General features: G+C 43.3%; 1 protein-coding gene and 1 non-coding gene across 2 annotated transcripts in view; one reads left to right on the plus strand and one right to left on the minus strand.

Annotated features, from left to right (window-relative positions):
- Positions 1-19,561, plus strand: part of LOC116517859 (serine-rich adhesin for platelets-like) — a 73,428-nt gene that overhangs the window by 1,118 nt on the left and 52,749 nt on the right. The window lies entirely within an intron of this gene.
- Positions 5,809-5,915, minus strand: LOC116523779. Its single transcript, XR_004257139.1, has one exon. It is a non-coding gene; the product is annotated as a U6 spliceosomal RNA (small nuclear RNA).

Raw genomic sequence — 19,561 nt, forward strand, 5'->3', positions numbered from 1 at the left:
GGTTTTAGGAAAGAAGACAATGTAAAGGGGATTTTCCCCTTAGAGATTATTGGGAATATGTCATTTTCTTAGCATCAATTGTCTACTGCAAAGTATTCAGAGAGGAACATAGGGGAGATAGGATGAGGGAGGGCGACTAACTCCAGATTAGTGCCATTATGCACTTGGCAAAATGATTTGAGGGGATTTGTTTACAGGACCTGAAGAGTCAGTCCACCAGCAGATTCCCAGTAGAAACTGATTTTAGTTTGGTTAATAAGTTTTGGTTAATTAGGATCAAGTGCCCAAACAAGCTGACTTCTTCATGTCACTATTACATCAAACAAATCATTTTGTTTCCAGTAAAATAATCACTTTCCATATGGCTTACAAAGGCAAAATGGTGTTTGTTGAATTTCTAGATGTGTTCTTGATAGATGATTAAATAACATTCAGTGTATGAACATTCTTGGGGAGAATATGTCCAACTCTATTGCTAATGTGAAATCTGAAGAACTAAATCTACTCATACAGCAACTTGCTCAAGTTTATTTGTACCCTTCACTTGGAGAAAATGCCACAGTCCTTGGTAAAACTTTGCTTCTGAGTAAATCTACCTAACATTTTGTAGGAATCATTTTTTCTATCACTGAATTAGACTACATTTCTCTCTCTTCTTCTCCTTCTTCCCCCTCTCCTTCCCTCCTTCTCCCTCCCCCCTCTCATTAATACCTCTGCAATTAAGTGAATGGAAATTGATGCTGGCAATGGAATGAAAACAATTTTGCTACATATTTTGCTTGCCAAAATGGCAATTTATAAACTGTTGGAACAGCTTTATTAATTATTGTTCCAATCTTTATATCTTTACAATAACCAAAGTATTTTCAACAAAAAAATTTTTTTAAGCATTTGTGATATACAAATATACCAAAATATGGCAAGCAAATAGACATATCATTTCCAGATTCTTGCTCTGTGCTTAGATACAGCCAAACTAGAGGATGGATCATGAAAAACAAAAACTAAGGTCAATGCCCATTTTGGCAGAGCAAGCTGACATCTACCCATCATGGAATACTTGGATTTGTAGTTTGAACCTCTGGGCTTCCACTACAGTCCTACATTGGCCGAACTCAGATAATATTCTTTTGAATTACAATAGATGAGGCATATCTGGTAGGCATCAATATATTTGACTGAGGGAGTCAAATCCAATCGATTAAGTGAGACTTACTTCTGACTAATTCTTTGGGTTCCAAGCTAAAATCAGCAGACAAGTGTGGACTAGACGAAGGCTATGAAATCAATTTGTTTTTATTTTCTTTAATTTGCCAAGATTATGGCTCTGAAAGAATGATTTTTCTGTATGTAGTAAATGATCTCTAACTCAGAACCAAAAATTACCTAAATGTAGAAAGAGCAGAAGGGTAGAGTATGATTTTGCTAGAAAAGGATAGTGTATGTCTCTGTGGTACAGGATGGGACCCGTGGATAGAATCAGGACACTTAATTTGAATTTTGCTCGAATTTGCATTCCATCGATTTGAATAACAGTGACTTAAAAGAAAATTTATAAGTTTGCAGCACAAGCTTTCTCTACTCACAGCCTCTTCTACTCACTTTTAGGTATCAGAATGTAGAAAGTGGCAACAAACTCTATAGGAGGACTGGAGGTCTTCTGAGTGGAACAATATTAAATTGGAATTAGTGCAGGACTACTTATGAAAAGTTGGTCCTTAGGTTTCCATTAAATTAATGAAAAAGACCATCCAGGTAATGTTCTTACTTTGAAAAAGTTATATTAGGAAAGCAGCAGCCAACAGAAAGAGAAAGGAAAAAAAAACTGATTACCAAATGTAAGTTTTAAAGGTAGTGTTCAACCTTCACCACTTAAAATAATATTGGTCAATATTTCCATTATGTCAAAAACAATTTATAAGCAGAGAGCAAAAAGACAAGATCAGTCAGAGACTCTTAAAATGGGGATGGCACCATCTTTCCATCACAACAGGATGATCTTTTGTTACCCCTGGACCATGCTTAATAAATCCACCTTCTTCACACAGTAATTCATTACATTTTTAATGTACAGTATTGTTCAATATATTTAACTCCATTTCTCTAAACTTTATTAAGAAGTGTATGGATATCATAACAGAATGGGACAACGATGGGACAAACCTTTCCAGTGTAATTCATCTGATCTTGGAGACTTAAGTTCATTTAAAATGATATTTCCTTGTCTCTTCTAAGATGCAGTTCCCTCTTTTCCAGTGATATTATAATAAGCAGCTAGTGCTCCGTTACAGAATTAACTTCTTAAGATAAGAAGATCTCTTCTCATTATAATCTACTATCAACTCACCATCAGCCATCATTCATTAATTTTACCTTACCATGGGCCTGCACCTTCTTTGATTTTCTTTTTTTATTCCCAGCGTACCCTTAAAAATAGGATTTTCTTTTGTTATTTTGGTTTTATTTTCAAGCCATAGCATTAGCCTTTCTGTCCCAGTTCCCATAATTTCTGAGCATAACCTTGTATTTTTCTTTGATTTTGTTTCCTCCATTTTATTTCCTATACCCATTTGGCTCCCCCCCACTCTTCAGCTTGTTAGAAAGCCCTTTATGTGTCCATGTTTTCCTTTTAAACTTCATCATTCCTTATTGTAAGATTTGCTTGCAATTATGCCGTCAATATCTCAAAGGATTCCTGAGTCCTCATGGATAATTTCCTCCTTAAGCATTTGAAACTACTGAGTCCAATCTACTTTCCCTTAGAATTTATCAAAATCTTCTGAAGTCCGGTATGCAGATCTTTTCAGTTCTTCCTTCAGTGGATATCACAAAATCAAGAACAACATGAATACTATACACCAAGGTTTCAGTCACCTTCACTTCTTCAATTAATTCCATCCTATTGCTTAGGATTGGGGCCAGGAGAGCATATTCTTTGTTTTTCTTCTGCCTGCTGACACATGGAGTTATCAACAAGAGAATAGAAAAGAAAACTATTCTGCCAATAGAATGAATGATGTCACGAAATGAATTTTTCTCATTATTACTGTTGTATTTAACACAGAAAGTTTTATTTGCATCTTCTGCCTACCAAGTGTCAGCAATATCACTTACCCAGATTCTTTCAACAGGATTTCCATGCCTGATTCCCGAATTCCTGATTATTTTTTATACACTATAAATCTCATCCTTTCTGTTGAGTCTGTTTCTTCTGAATAAGGTGTAACCTTCCAGTGCTATGTATCATCCCTCTATTGGGATGATTATATCATGTAAGTTTTTAATGTAAACAAGTGTCAAAACTAGAAAGCTATTGTAACCTTTTTCTTTCTAATTTGTCTTATGGCATTTAATGCTGGAAATACAATTTTGACTAAAATGCAAATTTAAACACTTGAATTCCATAAAGAAATAATAGTAAAACTACAATTAAGCTGAAAATCAGAAGAATTAAATTCCCCATCACCATATGAAAAATGTAGCTTAGATATATAAATTCTGGGATCATTCCATACAAACCTTCTTAATAATTTATCAATATGTTTAAAACACCTTAAAATATTCATATAGGAATCCATATCAGTACTAATATTTCACCAATACTAATATTCATATTTTATTCATTTTTCTTCATATAAGAAAATCAGTATTTTTCTTCATTTTTTTATATCAGTATGACAAGTAATTTGAAATACTAACATCCACAAATGAAGATATACTTAAATGCATTCAAACATTTGAAAATGTCCCTGAGCACATAGCCCACAGAAAGTATATGAAAATATTATTAATTGAATAACCTGGGAATCTACTAAAGTATTATACTATATCATTAAATGGTAATTTACTGATCTAAACATCCATAATGATCAAGAAGTCATAATTCATTTGTCAGCACATAAAAATAATTTGTTTCTAACATTATTTCTTAAGCACATTTAGTAGATATGTTCCATTGAACATTAAAGGAATTATTCTTTTGTACTCTAACATATCACAAATTGCATACATCAAGTACACAACCAGCTCTTAACTATGTTTAAGATTCACAGAACATTTCTGTATGATGATCAGGATGGAACTGGATGTTGGCTGCAACTGTTTTAGGAATATTTGTAGCTTATTGGAATACTTGACTGTGAGTCAATCAATGTCAGTCAGGTGACCATTATTAATACTTTTCATATTAAGTGACTGAATTGACCAAAAACTTACAATGCCTGATAAAACAAGTCATGATTGAATGAAGAATCAAACAGAATGCAGTGGCTCAGTGGCTCAGAGCTTGTTGATCAGAAGGTCAGCAGTTTGAATCCCTAGTGCCGCATAATGGAGTGAGCTCCTGTTACTTGTCCCAGCTTCTGCCAACCTAGCAGTTTGAAAGCACGTAAAAAATGCAAGTAGAAAAATAGGAACCATCTTTGGTGGAAGGTAACAGTGTACCGTGTGCCTTCAGCGTTTAGTCATGCCGGCCACATTACCACGGAGACTTCTTTGGACAGCGCTGGCTCTTCGGCTTTGAAATGGAAATGAGCACCGTCCCCTAGAGTTGGGAACGACTAGCACATATGTGCGAGTGGAACCTTTACCTTTACCTTTAAATGGCTTTCCCACACACTGTTTCTATTTATAAGTATGGTTCATTCACTTTAATCAACATGTGTTAGTCTCCATGTATAAAGGATGGAAAAGATGTTTAAGAGAAATTGTAATCAAGTGTGACTTACTGAATATGCATCCCAGTTCAAAGTTGAAAGAAAGTAGGTGCCAACATTAAGACATGATGGTGGACCAAATGCTCTTACCCTCTACGTGCCACGTGTTTCAAGATTAAATATAATGAATTAAATAAAAAAGAACAAAACATGGTTATATTACTAGCAACTGTTCTATTGACCAGCAAGGATTCTGTAGATCCAGTTTAGTCTCAGACTTTAGCAGACTCTTCCAGCTTCTGTACTTTGAGATTCAGAAATGAATGAATGAGTTTAATGTATATGTTAGCATTATCTTCTGTTGCTCTTTCAATAAGAAGGAAAAATAGACTACCCGTAATATTCTTCAAGACATATTTAAGCCACGGTTTTAGTTTCATGAGTAGGAAAATCTTTATGCAATATTATATAATATCCATCAGGAGATGAGCTTTTTGTGCAAAAACTCTGCAGGAAAAGATTTATCTTCTTCCTCCAACAGGAAAAGTCACTCTGCACATGGACTTGGTAAATCAATCCGAGGTTTAGGGTGTTGTGAACCTGACTACAGGTAATCCTCAAATTACATTCACAATTCAGTCCAAAAATTCTGTTGTTAAGAGAGAGACTTGTTAAGTGAATTTTGCCCCACTATACAGTTTCATGCCATAGTTGTTAAGTGAATCACTTCAGTTGTTAAGTTAGTAACTACATGGTTGTTAAATGAATCTGGCTTCCTCATTGACTTTGCTGGTCAGAAGGTCACAAGAAGTGATCATATGACCTGGGACACTGCAATTGTCATAAATACAGGGAAGTTGCCAAGCGTCCAAATTTTGATCATGGGGATGCTGCAGCAGTCATTATAAGTCACTTTTTTTTTCAAAACCTTTGTAACTTTGAATGGTCACTAAACAACTGTTGTAAGTGGAGGACTACCTGTATTATAGTTTGTTTGGCAAATAAAGGATGAAATCTGGGTCCTCATTTTACCACCTCGGAAGGATAGAAGGCTGAGTTAACCTTGAGCCTAGTGAGATTTGATCTGCTGAAGTGCAGCTAGTAGTCAGCCTGCAGTACTGCACTCCAACCACTGCACCCCCTCGGCTCTTATAAAAATATGGAACACTTCACGAATTTGTGTGTCATCCTTCCACAAAGGCCATGCTAACCTTCTCTGTATCACTCCAACTTTAGTATATGTGCTGCTGAAGCAAGCACAATATGTGAAGCTAGCAGAGTTTGAAGAATTCCTGGTTAGAATGTGAAATTTTACTCTTTGTCCATCAAAAACGCTAGGATTGAACTGAGAATACCGGTAGGATGAATTGGTACTTTTCATCTGCCCAAATAACACTGCTCCCTCCACCACTGTCTCACATCAGGAAGAAAAAGTCATTGCCGCCAAGTACTTCTTCACTCATATTTATCAAATCCTAATATTATATAGAGGAAGAAGGAAAGACTTGAGAGCAGAGAGTGCTTAAGGTCTCTGTTTTCTCACATGTTGTGTCTCTCTGTTCCACATGAGAGAGACATAGCAGAAGGAACAGGAGCCAAGGCATGTTGGCCAGGAGTGGCCTTCTTGATGGGGAATAGCTGACCCCCCCATATGACCACCAATTTATGCTTGCCCAGCAATATTGCAGTCTTGTGGAGAGCTAAAGCGCACTGGCTCTTCTTTTTAAGGATTAGTCCAATGGTTCTTAAGCTGTTTGACCCAATTACTCCTTTCAGCAGTCTCGAATAGTGTCATTACCTCCACAAAAAAACTCCAGACTCTGTTGTTTTACAGAAATGTCTCACCATCGACAGTGTCACACTGGATCATCGAGTTGCAAACAAGTAATTACAAATTGCTTTATTTCTCCAGGATATGCCCAATTTACCTTTTGGGGGATAATTACCTCCAGTTTAAGAACCCCACCTGACTAGTCTCTATCACAGCAATGATCACACAGGCTCAACTAATTGTGTTTAATTTTTATGGATAATGTTGCATTACCAGAATAAAAAATTAAGAATCTGGTTTCTGATGCCCATAAGACTGGTGATGTTTCACTGAAGTATGTTGGGTAATTTATTTATTATTTTTTAGTAACAATTTGTGGTTTCTCCCTGGGTTTGTACATTCTTTATTTGCATTGAATCTTATCATCCAGAATGATGCCAGCACTTTCCCCTTCCTTCCTTTGGAAAATTTTACTTTGGATGTTTGTGTGATATAGTATAATACATGTGATTTGTTTTATTATTTACATACTTGATACGTCTTCTTGAAGAAAGGATATGAGCATTAAATGCAGCAGAGTTTTCTGCCCATAACTTTCTAATCAGAACAGAGCAAAAGTTAGAGAATTCTGGAGTTGTGACCCATGTAAAATCTTGTTTACAACCACGGGTTGTGAATGGGGCAGATCCTCAGGCAAAGGTCTGTGGATAGACAAATTGTGAAAATGCATACAAAACGAAAATGCATACAAACTGCATACAAAACGACCCTGCATGTATGATTACAACTTTAATGCTGTATCACAGTGTCCTCTTATTTGAAACAACTCCTAGGTAGCAGCATGTCTTGTTGGAATGTCTAATTTAGCTGTTCAGGCTGAAATTAGAATTAGAGTCCCTTAATAAGAAGAAAAACTTTCCCACCCAAAAGGGAAATGGGAGGCTGTAGTCTTGAGGCAGTCAGCCCAAGAAATAATATAATCCTAGAAGAATGCATCTCCCGTGAGGAAGTTCTCAAGCTATAGCATTCCACTTCGACATTAAAATAGCTGTTGCTTGTTTGGCTGCCATCTGTCTTCAGATCCAGGCTTCTGAAATGTCATAGGGCTTGCTTGCTCAGTATTAAAACAGAAAACAAAGCCTTGTTGTAAACTTCCAAGTCCAAGTTTTGTCAGGTGAGGGTGTAAGCATCTTTCACATCCTGCAGTTTATAATTGGAATTTGTTTCATGATTTTAAGGTGGATTCTCACCTGTCCCAAACATCATTAGAGCCACATAGCTCCCATTTTTCTGAGGCACCTTGGCTAAGGAAAAGGACAGATCTCAGTCCTTTAGCTACCTGAATCACAGGGGTTTTTGATCATCATTTTGATCAGTTCCGTTGTTAAAAACCTGGCCATGATATTACTCCAAAAGCAGCAAGCAGCAGTAACAGCGCTTGAAGCAACTGTTCAAGCAAGCAGAAGTAACTGTGAAGCCCTTCTCCTCAATGTCATAGTGCATCATCTGTGAGTTATTTTGCCATTGGGGCAGAAAATCCCAGAAACACTTTTTTCTGCACAAGAGTCATAATGCATGGATGTTTTAATTTGGTGCTTTAATTAGAGGGCTTGATTTTACAGCATTTTTTTTGTGGTAATTGTGAAGAGGATTACACCAGTTGAGCAAATCCGTGGTTGCTTAGTAAATACCAATGGTTTAAACCCACTCTTCTAAGTGTGTGCTTTTGGCTGGAAATTCTTTGACAAAACAGATGCAAATATTGTTCATGTGACTATGAGATGCTGCAACCAGTAAATAAGGTGAACCAATTGCCAATATCTCAAACATGATAATCACAGGATACTAAATAAGCAATCAACATACATCATAATGGAATACTAATAAAAGCAATCAACATAATTCATAAGATACAGAAAACAGAGTTATAGTCATAAGAAAGTAGGAAATAAGTAATAGGAAAGATGAGAAGGATAATAGTAATACAGCCCTACTAGGTGGTTTGACAACCCAGGGCATAAGAAAGTGTCTGTTTAGCAGAGTGATGGCATTGGAGAAAATATTGTCTTTATGTCTAGTTTAGGTGACCAGACGTCCCGATTTTGGCAGGACAATCACGAATTTGCACAATTTGTCCCGCGTCCCGGGGTGTTCTTAAAAAGTCCCGATTTTTGTGACCGGACCTGGAAGTAAGCCTGCCCCGCCCCCAGTCCTGTGTACCCATCCCAGCCAGCCGGTATTTTGTCCCTTCTGTCTCCCTGTTGCTCAGAAAAGCAACTTCGGGAAGGTCCTTTGCTAGCAGGCAGGTTCTAGGATGCCTGCCGCCACCAAAGGACCTTCCCAGAGTTGCTTATCTGAGCAACGGGGAGACAGAAGGGACACAATCTCCTTTCATTCTCCCTCTGCTTCATTCACTCGTTCGAGCAGCAGAGAACGAAAGAAAATCGCATAGCCGAGGACAAAGGAGCCTGCAGCCTCCTTCATTCAAACGTTCAGGCAGCGGGGATGGGGGGGGGCTTTCTCGCATGCCTTCTTTCTCTGAAGCCGTGCCGGATTCAGCAAACCGGACAGCGCGTGCCCTTGGGATTGTGCAACAGCCGAAGAACAGGAGGCGAGAATTCGGGTGCTGCACAAGCCCACGGGCACGCCCTACCCTCTTCTCTCTGATAGCCGCCTGGTTAAAAAGGTGGAGGCGGCTCTGCTGGTCCGGAGCCCATCCGGGAAGATGAGGAATGCAAGGGGGATCCCTCCCCCCACAGATGGGCTCCAGACCAGCGGAACCTCCTCCTCCTTTTTAACTAGGCAGCTATCAGAGAGAAGAGGGCAGCGTGTGCCCGTGGGCTTATGCAGCAGCCGAAGATCGCCTGGTTAAAAACATCGCCTGGTTAAAAAGGAGGAAGAGGAGGCAAAACTGGGGAAACGGCAGGGCTGCCTCCCTCCCCCCTTTCCTTGCAGCACCTTCGGTTGCAAAATGTTCCCCTGATTTGGTTTATAAGTTCGCAGCAATGCGATCCAACAAATAGGAAAGTTTTAATAAGATCTTCTGACTTTATTTGGTCTCTGCTGCCCCCCCACCCCCATTAGCCCTTGGGTTTTGTCCCCTCCCAAGGAGAGAGTGGGAAGGAGAGGAAGGAAGGAGGGAGGGGGGAAGGAAAAGAAGAAGGGAGGGGGGAGAAGATGGAAGGAGAAAAAATGGAAGGAAAGAGAAAGAATAGAAGGAAGAAGGATGAAGGAGAAGGAGGAAGATGGAAGAAGAAAGGAAGGAAGAAAAAGAAGAAGGGAGGGAGAAAAGAGGGAAGGAGGTAGGAAGAAAAGGGGAAGAGAGGGAAAGAGCAGAAAAACAAAGAGGATGAAGTTGATAGGCAAGAGGAAGGAGGAAGGAAGGAAGAAAGAAAGAAAAATGGAGGGAGAGAGAAAAGAAGAAAAGATGGAACTAGAAAGAAAAGAAGGGAGGGAGAAAAGGGGAAGACAGGGAAAGAGCATAAAGACAGAGAAGGTGAAGCTAGATAGGCAGAAGGAAGGAAGAAGGAAGAAATAGGAAGGAGGGAAGGTGAAAGGATGGAAGGAGGAAGGAACAGAAGCGAAGGGGAAGAGAGGGATGGAAAGAGCAGAAAGAAAGAGAAGGTAGATAGGCAAAAGAAAGGAAGCTGAAAGAATGGAAGGAGGAAGGAAGAGAAAAGGAGGAAGGGAGTGAGTGAGGAAAGAAGAGAGGATGGAAGGAGAAAGGAAGGAAGAGAGGGAAAGAGCAGAAGACGGATAAGGTGAAGGTAGATAAGCAAGAGGAATGAAGGAAGGAAGAAGTGAGGTGTCTCGAGGAGGGGGAAAACGTTTAGCGACCAAAGTTACAATGGCATTGAAAAAAGTGACTGATGACCATTTTTCACACTTAGCGACTGTTGCGACCATTTTTCACACTTAGCGACCGTTGCAGCATCCCCATGGTCACGTGATCAAAATTTTGTTTGGCAACAGATTCGTATTTATGATGGTTTCAGTGTCCTGGGGTAATTAATCGCCTTTTGTGAGCTTTTGACAAAATACAAAATTTTTAATCAAGCCCCCCCCCCCCCCCCGGTCAATAGTGTCCCTCTTTACCAATCTGAAAATCTGGTCACCTTAGTCTAGTTGTTTTGACATGCAATGCTCTATACCATCATTACAAGTTGATTGGTTTACAGAGCAATTTGAGACTTTATGAATGACTTTAAAGGTGATAGCCAGCACCTTGAATTTCACTAGGAAGCTGATAATTAGTGTAGTTTGCACTGCATTATATTAAATTTATATCAGTATAATAGAATGCAACACTCCTTACACTATGTTACTGCTTTCTGGATCAGCTGTAGTGTCCAGAGGATCTTTAAGGATAGTTCCATGTAAAGCACATTGTGGTATTTCAACAGTGAAGAGACCAGGACATATATGATTGTTGAAGAGTCTCCCAGTCCAGGAAATCGTATAAGTGGCACAGTACACTTACCTGTGCACAGGTTCTCCTGCCCTCCTAAAGCAGGATTTCAAGAAGTCCCCCAGATCGAGATTGTGTACCAATCTCCAACAGGGAAGTACAATCTCACTGAGAGTTAATGGTGCACCATTTTGTAGCAGTTTTCCTTTCTCTGTGGGCACTTTCAATCTGTTATAATGGAACCAGGTGGACCAAATAAGTACAGCCATTTGGTCCTGTCAGGAAAGAGACTGAGTCTCTTCTTGCCCATTCAGACCTGCATAGTTCCAGTCCCTAGGCTAGGATATTGACAGTGTTGGTTGACCAGCCCAAGGGTTGAGATGTATATATATTAGTATATACTAATCAGCATACTAATAATATATGTCTGATATTTGAGGTAAACCAAACTAGGAATTCAAAATGAGGCAGGCTAATAAAATATTATTTTTATTATAAGATTATAGTAACAATATCTGAAAAGTCTGAATATGCTTCCCTGGTCTCTTATCTTTGTTAAAACTAGGAATTTGTCTGAGATGTTTTCTTGGGTTATAATTCTGTTCTGGATTCAAGTTTCTTTCATTTGGCCATTGCCTTGGTAGCCATTCTTCCTTCTGACTTTCCAGATCATTTCTTAACATACCCATTAAAATATGTGACCCCAAACTGATAGATGACCTCACCCAATGGTTCATGTAGTTGTTAAACAGAAGGGGAAAAGCATCAAATCTTGCAATACCTCCAAAGTAAGGAGCTAGGATTATGATATCTCCACAATTGTCAACATTGAAACTACTCATAGAGAAAAGCCAACCACACAAAATGGTACATCCCATCTCCAAACCTTAATGTCAGTCCTAAGGCATATAATGGTGTTAAAAAGTGTTAAAAGCTGCAGATATCTAAGAGCACCAAGGTGGATGCGCTGCTCCTATCCACGCTATGCCACAAATCATCAACAAACATGCTCAATGATGTCTCCGTACTAAACCCTGGCCTGAAACCTGATTGAAACAGGTCCAGATAATCTTCTTTCTTCAGGTTCTATAGAGCTGAAGCTCAACTGTCTTCTTTATTGCCTTCCCTTCCCTTCCTTCAATGGCCAAGGAAGCACCACCTTACTCTAGGAAGGTGATACAACTACAGGTCACTGTGTCCAAGGCCACCAAAGATTTAATAGCCTGTGTTCCCTCTGTCTATCATCCTGTTTCCAGCTTGACTTCTCATCTGCCCACATCCCTCTTTGATCCCTTGCTCATCTCTTCCAGGCCAACAGGTTCTTTCACCGCACTCATCCACCAATTACCCAAGAAATACATTTATCAGAAACAACACAGACATGCAACCATATACACAGGACCTTACCACAGGTTCACACAGCAACCCTCCACCCTTGCCCTAGGCTGCACCTGTGCTCAGGCACTTGCCAGCCAAAGGTGAAGGACAGGCTATTGTTGACAGCTTCATCATTCACCCTGCCAACCCCAGCCCACCCACCCCCAACCTGCTCAGTAGAATGAGAACCAGATTATAAGGTGCCTTTTAAATTTCATCGTTTTTTGTTCCCAGCTTAAATGGCTAAATTCTGGTCCTTGGTGATACAATCTCTTCATTTATCCAGTGTGGGATGTGATATGGAGCTAAATTGGCAGATAACAAAGGGTCTTTTCAGCCACTGATTTGAAAAGCAGCAACATGATCTCAGCTTGAAATAGCTGTGAAGAAAAATGGGAAATGTAAACTAGTAAAGCGGTGAATGATTAGAAGCTGCTCTTTTTTTTTAATTGTACATTTTTTCCAGTGGAATGTAGCAGCTGAAACAGATACTTTTTCATAGTTATTGACTTTCATTTAGTTATGCATCAAAGCTGATATTCATGATCTCTGAGATTTTTTTCAGTAATTAAATAAAAATCTTTATTACAGTCACAGACCAGCCTAGAAGTAATTAAAATTAATATCTATGGGTTAGTAATATGACTTCTGTAAAAGAAACCTAGAAATTAGCCACTTTGCACATCTGGATGAGTAAGCAGAATGTCAGTTGGTCTTACCTGAACTGCATGTCTCAAGGGTGGGCGTGGGAGCGGTCACTGTATGGGTATTGTTAAGGCCCAATTGCCTGGAGACTGAGGTAAATCTGAGGACACTCCCTCTGTTCCTCCTGGTGACTCTCCAGATTAACCGATGATTCGGAAGAAGGACCTGGAAGGGAAGAGAAGAAAAACAAAACCAATGGCAGCTTCTCTTCCTGAAATGTGAATGGTTTGTGATTGACTACTCAGGTGCCTGACGGGTGGGAAGTGACTGCTCCCATGCCCACCCTTGAGACATGCAGTTCAGGTAGGACCAACTGACAGTCTCCAAGGTGGGGCGTGGGAGGAGTCACTGTATGGGACATACGCAAGCTAGATGTCCATGGGAGGAATTATTGGGCCTGAGTTTCCTGAGTGTCCAGGACACCCTGAAGAACCCGCCTCCCGAAGGATGCCTCAGCCGAGGCATAGGTATCTAGCCAGTAATGTTTGATGAATGGTGAAGGCTGCAGCTCTGCAGATGTCCTCGGGTAGCCCAGGCCGCTGAGGTGGCTGCACTCCTGGTGGAGTGTGCAGTAATGCCCTGTGGCACGGGCAGCCCTCGGGCCTCGTAGGCCTTGGATATGGCCAACCTAATCCACCTGCTGATGGTGGTAGGTGAGACCTTGGCTCCTTTGGCAGACGTATGGTAGGAGACAAAGAGTTCCTCCGACCGTCTGAAGGGGGCTGTGCGCTTGAGGTAAATGCGCAGGGCCCTTCTTACATGTAGGCGGTGCCAGGACTTTTCCCTCTCGGAGGAAGGGTGAGGGCAGAAGTCCGGGAGAATGATCTCTTGTCCCCTGTGGAAGGGAATTGACCTTGGGCATGAAAGCCGGGTCGAGTCTGAGGACGACTCTGTTATTGTGGAAGGTACAGAGGCTGGCCCTAGAGGAAAGAGTGTTAAGCTTGGAAACCCTCCTGGCTGTGGTGATTGCCACAAGGAAGACAACCTTGAGGGTGTTGAAGGGTAACCTCCCTAAGGGGTTCAAAGGCTGGCTCTAGGAGTGCCTGGAGAATCGTGGGAAGGTCCCAGGAGAGAAACCGGTGGATCACCGGAGGCCGGAGGTTGGCTGCCCCCTTGAGAAATCTTTTGATGACTGGGATTTGGGAGTGGGACTGGGAACCCTCCCCTTGGAGTATGGTGGCTAGAGCCGATACCTGTCTGCGTAGGATGTTGTGAGCCAAACCTTTATCCAGGCCATCCTGGAGGGACGGAGGCTGATGACGGCTCTACCTGCCTGGGTTGCCACCAGTTGGCAAAGACGGTCCATGTCACGTTGTAAATGCGGGTAGTGGATCTCCTTCTAGAAGCCTCCAGGGTGCTGATGACTCTGGAAGAGATCTGGGACACCCTCAATTGCTCCCGCTCAAGCGCCAGGTGGTTAGATTGAGCCACTCTGGGTCTGGGTGGATCAGACTCCCCTGGCACAGCTCTACCCTCTCCTGTGGCATACGCCAAGGAGGGAGGACTGACAACTCCACCAGATCCGCGAACCAGGGTCGCCGTGGCAAGTGAGGGGCTACTAGGATGATCTCTGCCCTCTCTGCCACTAGCTTCCTCATGACCCCTGGTATGAGGGGGAGAGGGGGGAAGGCATACAGGAGGCCTGCCGGCCACATGCAACGTAGTGAGTCGGTGTCCACCGCCTCCCATGTGGGAAACCGGGATATGAACTTTGGAACTTGTGCGTTCGATGGAGTGGCGAAGAGGTCCACCGTCAGATGACTGAACCTCTGGCTGATCTGGGCGAGGATGCTGGGATGAAGTTGCCACTCCCCGTGGTCCACCATCTCCCTGCTGAGCCAGTCTGCCTGTTGGTTGTCCACTCCAGAGATGTGCTTCGAATCATTCTGCTCCGCTCCGCCCAGCACCCCAGGTGCTTTGCGTCATCGCAAAGAGCCACGGAGTGAGTGCCCCCATGTTTGTTGATGTGAGCCTTTGCCGCCACGTTGTCCATGAGAACCAGGATGTGATTCCCGGCGACCGTCTGTTTGAACCGGCGAAGGGCTAGGTGGATTGCCCTTAGCTCCAGCCAGTTGATGTTCTTCCGCAGGTCTGTCGGCGTCCACCGGCCCTGGGCCAGCTCAGACTGCAGGTGGGCTCCCCAGCCAAACAGACTTGCATCCGTGGTGAAGACCAGCCTGTCCAGTTCCTTGAAAAGAGACCCCTTCACCAGGGAGGAAGACCTCCACCAGCGGAGGGAGAGCACTACCTGTGGGGTCACTAGGACCTTGAAGCTGGCGTCGGATGTTCCATTCCTCTGGTGGGGAAGGAGGAACCACTGCAGGTCTCTGGTGTGGAGCCGAGCCCAGAGGACGATCCCGATGCAGGATATGAGCTTCCCGAGGAGCCTGGAGAGAAGTGCTACAGGAACAGATTGGAGCCTGCGAATCTCCTGAACCAATTCCACGATGCTGTCCCTATGCTCCTGGGATAGGAAGACCCTACCCTCCACTGAATCTATAATGGTTCCCAGATATTGGAGCCTGGTGGAGGGAGTTAGGTGGCTTTTCTCGAAATTAATTGAGAACCCCAGGGATGACAAGGTACTGATGGTGGTAGCTAAATCCCTCTCTGCGCGGGGAGCTGAGGGGGCTAGGACGAAGATGTCATCTAAATAACAGTGTAATCAGACCGGAAAGGAATGGAGGTAGGCCGCGGCCACGGCCATTACCTTAGTGAAGGTTCTGGGAGCAGAGGCCAGACCGAAGGGAAGGGCCCTATATTGGTAATGGTCTCCCTGGTAGGAGAATCTGAGAAACCTGCGATGGTCAGGGGCGATCATGATGTGCAGGTAGGCCTCCGTGAGGTCGATGGAGGCTAGGAAATCCCCTTCCCTGTCCCCCTCCAAGATGGATTTGAGGGAGGCCATCTTGAACTTCTGGTAGACTATTCTGGAGTTCAAGAGGTTAAGGTCTAAGATGACTCTCCATCCCCCTGAACCTTTGGGAACTAGGAAAAGGTGTGAGTAGAATCCTGATCCCTTCTCCTCCTCCGGGACCAGCTGTATGTCACTAATGTCCAGGAGGTGGCTGATGGCTTCGTGCATGAGAGCGCGCTTAGCTGGGTTCTTGGAGGAGGGAAAGGTGCGGAATCTACTGGGTGGAAGGGAGCGGAACTCCAGATGGAGCCCTGACCTGATGGTTTGGAGGACCCAGGCATCTGAGGTGATGCCTTCTCAGCGAGCTGTGAAAAAGGAAAGGGGACTGCCGATGGGTAGATTCGATCCCAAATCACTTACCCCTGCAGAAGGAGCGGCACCCCCTCCTCAAAAGGGCCGCTTGCCGGCCTGTTGGTGTCTGAACCTTTCCCTGGAAAACTGCCTGTCCCCCTGTCTGGAGTACCTGGGTGCAGAGTACCTGTGTGTATGGTTGTCCTGTTCTGGCGGTCAGTATGACGCCCTTCTGGCATATGGCGCCGCTCGGTGGTCTTCTTCTTCTTCTTCTTGTCCTTGTCCTTGTCCTTCTCCTTCTCCTTCTTCTTCTCCCCACTAGTGCTAGGGGTGGGGTTCTGGCTAGTAGCTGGAAGAGGATCCAGATCTGCTGTGGCCTTAGCCTTGCGCAGGAGGGAACTGAATAACGAGGGAACAATCCTGCAATGGAGGGAGCTTCTGGGGCTGAGGAGTCCTCATCTTCTGAAAACCCCAAATCCTTCTGCTCCTCACCCCCTGACTCTGATCCCTCGCTGGCAGTGGAAGGTGATGAGGCTCGGGAGTCCCTGGGGGGTGGAGAGTCTGGCCTGGCTGTGTGATCCCGTGGAGCCCCACGGGCAGACTGGGGCCTGGCTTCCTGAAATTGGTGCTGCATGCCTGAGGCAATGCCATCTGCAATCGCCCTGGCCAGCACATTCTGGAAGCCCTCTGGCAGTTCTGGGTAGGCAGGGGAAAGGGTAGGAGGTCCCCTGTTGTCCCTGCACTCTGGGGCCTGCGGGGCCAAAAGGTGCCTGAGAGAGCCCACTGCCCTGCACCCAAAAGGATCCCCCCTTGCCCCTGGAGAGTGGGAAGGAGATAGAGTGGGGGGGACAAGGGACTGCGTTCCCTTGAGTGCCTCACTGGACCTGAGGATCCAGGTTCCTGGGAGAGGGAAGGGAGCCTGCAGGGAGAGCGAGATCTATCTGGGGAGGGGCTGATGCAATCCCTAGCCCTCCTGCTGGTCACCCTGGTAGATGGGGCCTCCTGCCTAGGTCTCTCCCTTCTAGAAGATTTGGAAGAACACTTCCTGGGAAGTGATCTCCCCCTGGGCCTGGGTAAGGTACATATTATGTATAAACAAAGAGTTGTTGGTGGAAAGAATCGGGGGGATTTTGGAAGTCAGGGGAGCTTATTGTTCTGCTTAACAAGTCTGATAAATGTGCACATTATAAATAAACCACCAATCAGTGACAGTGCAAGAGTGATCCTGATGATGTTGAGCAGCTTGTGGTTCCCAGAAGCTTCTGGAATTGTATTACCAAGTCAGAGGTGGGTTGCTCCCAGTTTGGCCTGGATTGGGTGAACCAGTAGTGGCGGTGGTGGGAGGCTCCACCCACCTGCCTGAATGCTTCTGCTCATGCACAGAAGCTTCTGTGCATGCGCAGAAGCATCATGTGTGCATGCAAGCATGCACACAAGTGTGCAAGCACAAGCAAACCAGTAGCACCAGAATTTGCAACCCCCCTCTGTACCAAGTGTACTGTATTAGAGAGCCAGCTTGATGTAGTGATGGAGGCATCAGGCTAGAAACCTGTAGACCGTGAATTCAATTGTTGCCTTAGGAATAAAACCTGGATGATCCTGAGCCAGTCATTTTCCCTCAGCCCCAGGAAGTGGCAAACTAGTTCCAACATCTTGCCTAGAAAACTACAGGAATTTGCCCAGTCAGTTGCCAGGAGTAAAAAAAGTGACATAACTTTCCATTGCTTTGGAGAGAAAATATCAAACAAGTACTGGATGGCTCTCTTGGCTTGAAAATCTTAAATCCATGTTCCCAAAACATCTGGAGTCTGCCTGGGTATGGACAGCTGCCTTAATTTTTGTTTTTAAGCTTCTGTTCATTGTAATGGTAGATTTGCTTTGTTTTTTTCCCGGGCTGTCTTATTGATATACGTATTATTAACTAGTCTGGATATCAATTCATGGAAGAAAAGCAGTACCATAAAATAAATATACAAGCTTTTAAAATGACCAAGAAGAAACAGAACACAAGCGCAGATCCACAATCTTTGGAGGAAATGGTTATCTTCAAAGCAGACGAGGACCAATAATGACGCACATGGGGGAAAGGTGGCGCTTGGCAGGAGGACAGCATCTCGGACCATCCTTGGGCCTCCTTGATAATGACCAAATTCTTCCACTTGCTTCCCAGTTCCATAACAAGAGAAAGAAACAAATCAACTTTGTTACTGTATTGCCACTTAGTGGAGACAGTTATTTCCCCAGTGTTTGAATTGTGTTTGTATGCTTTCTAATCTGAATTTCATTTTCTTATTGTAAAACTCTCTCAAAGGGATAAGATAGAGAGTAAGGCTGGGATGAGAAAGAAAATGAAGTATTCTGGACAATGGTATGATTTCCCAGGATCCTGAATAGGAGTTTGCCCAATTCCAACCTAAATGAGGACCTCACTCTCACCAAGTATGGTGACACAGAGATCTCTGATCAAAATTATGAATCTCTCATCATGCCAAATGTGAGCGCTGAAATACCCAATTTTGGAATACCTTGGCATGCCATCTGGTTGATCCTGGAGCCCCTCGCAAGGTTTTGCTCCCTGTTATTGTTCAGATCTGTTCCTGTTTAATGACAGTCTTCCTGCCAATCACAGATTATGAGAATGTAGACATTTCCTGAGCAGACTCTCAGGCTCAGTGTAGTATGATATGATTGGAATTTGGATGACAGTGGAAATCTTCATCTGTGGAAAATCATCTAACAGCCCTTAGGCTTCCCTGCATGCCTCCAAAAGACATCTCCTCATGGCAAAGAACATGTTAGGCAGATGTCTACTGCAGGTAGTCCTTGACTTATAACCACAACTGAATTTATGTTGCTACTGGTAAGTGAGAAATCAGTTAAGTAAGTGAGTTTTGCCCCATTTTGCGACTTTGCTTGCCGCATTTGTTAAGAGAATCAATGCAATTATTAAATTACTAACCCAGTTGTTAAGTGAATCTGTCTTTCCCATTGACTTTGCTTGTCAGAAGGTCACAAAAAGTGATCACAGGACCCTGGGACACTGTAACCGTCACAAATATGAGCCCGTTGCCAAGAATCGGGATGTAAATCATGTGACTATGGGGCTGCTGCAATGGTCACGAGTGTAAAAAATGGTCCTAAGTCACTTTTTTCAGTGCTGTTGTAACTTTGAATGTTCACTAAATGAACTGTTGTAAGTTGAGGAGTACCTGTATTCCTTTATTGTTATCCCAGTCAGACAGGGTACAAATTAGCCTTGCAAGATCACTTGTAAGGCTAATTTGTACCCTGTCAATGTTCTAGTGTACTCAGGCCTGAAGGTATTCTCATTCCAGTCAACCTGTTCCCTGCACACTCAAGGAACTATATTGATTTTTAACTCAGAATAGAGCTAGAAGGGACCTTGGAGGTCTTCTAGTCCAACCCCCTGCTCAAGT

This window comes from Thamnophis elegans, chromosome 1 (assembly GCF_009769535.1).
Source record: "Thamnophis elegans isolate rThaEle1 chromosome 1, rThaEle1.pri, whole genome shotgun sequence".
In the NCBI taxonomy this organism is placed as follows: Eukaryota; Metazoa; Chordata; class Lepidosauria; order Squamata; family Colubridae; genus Thamnophis; species Thamnophis elegans.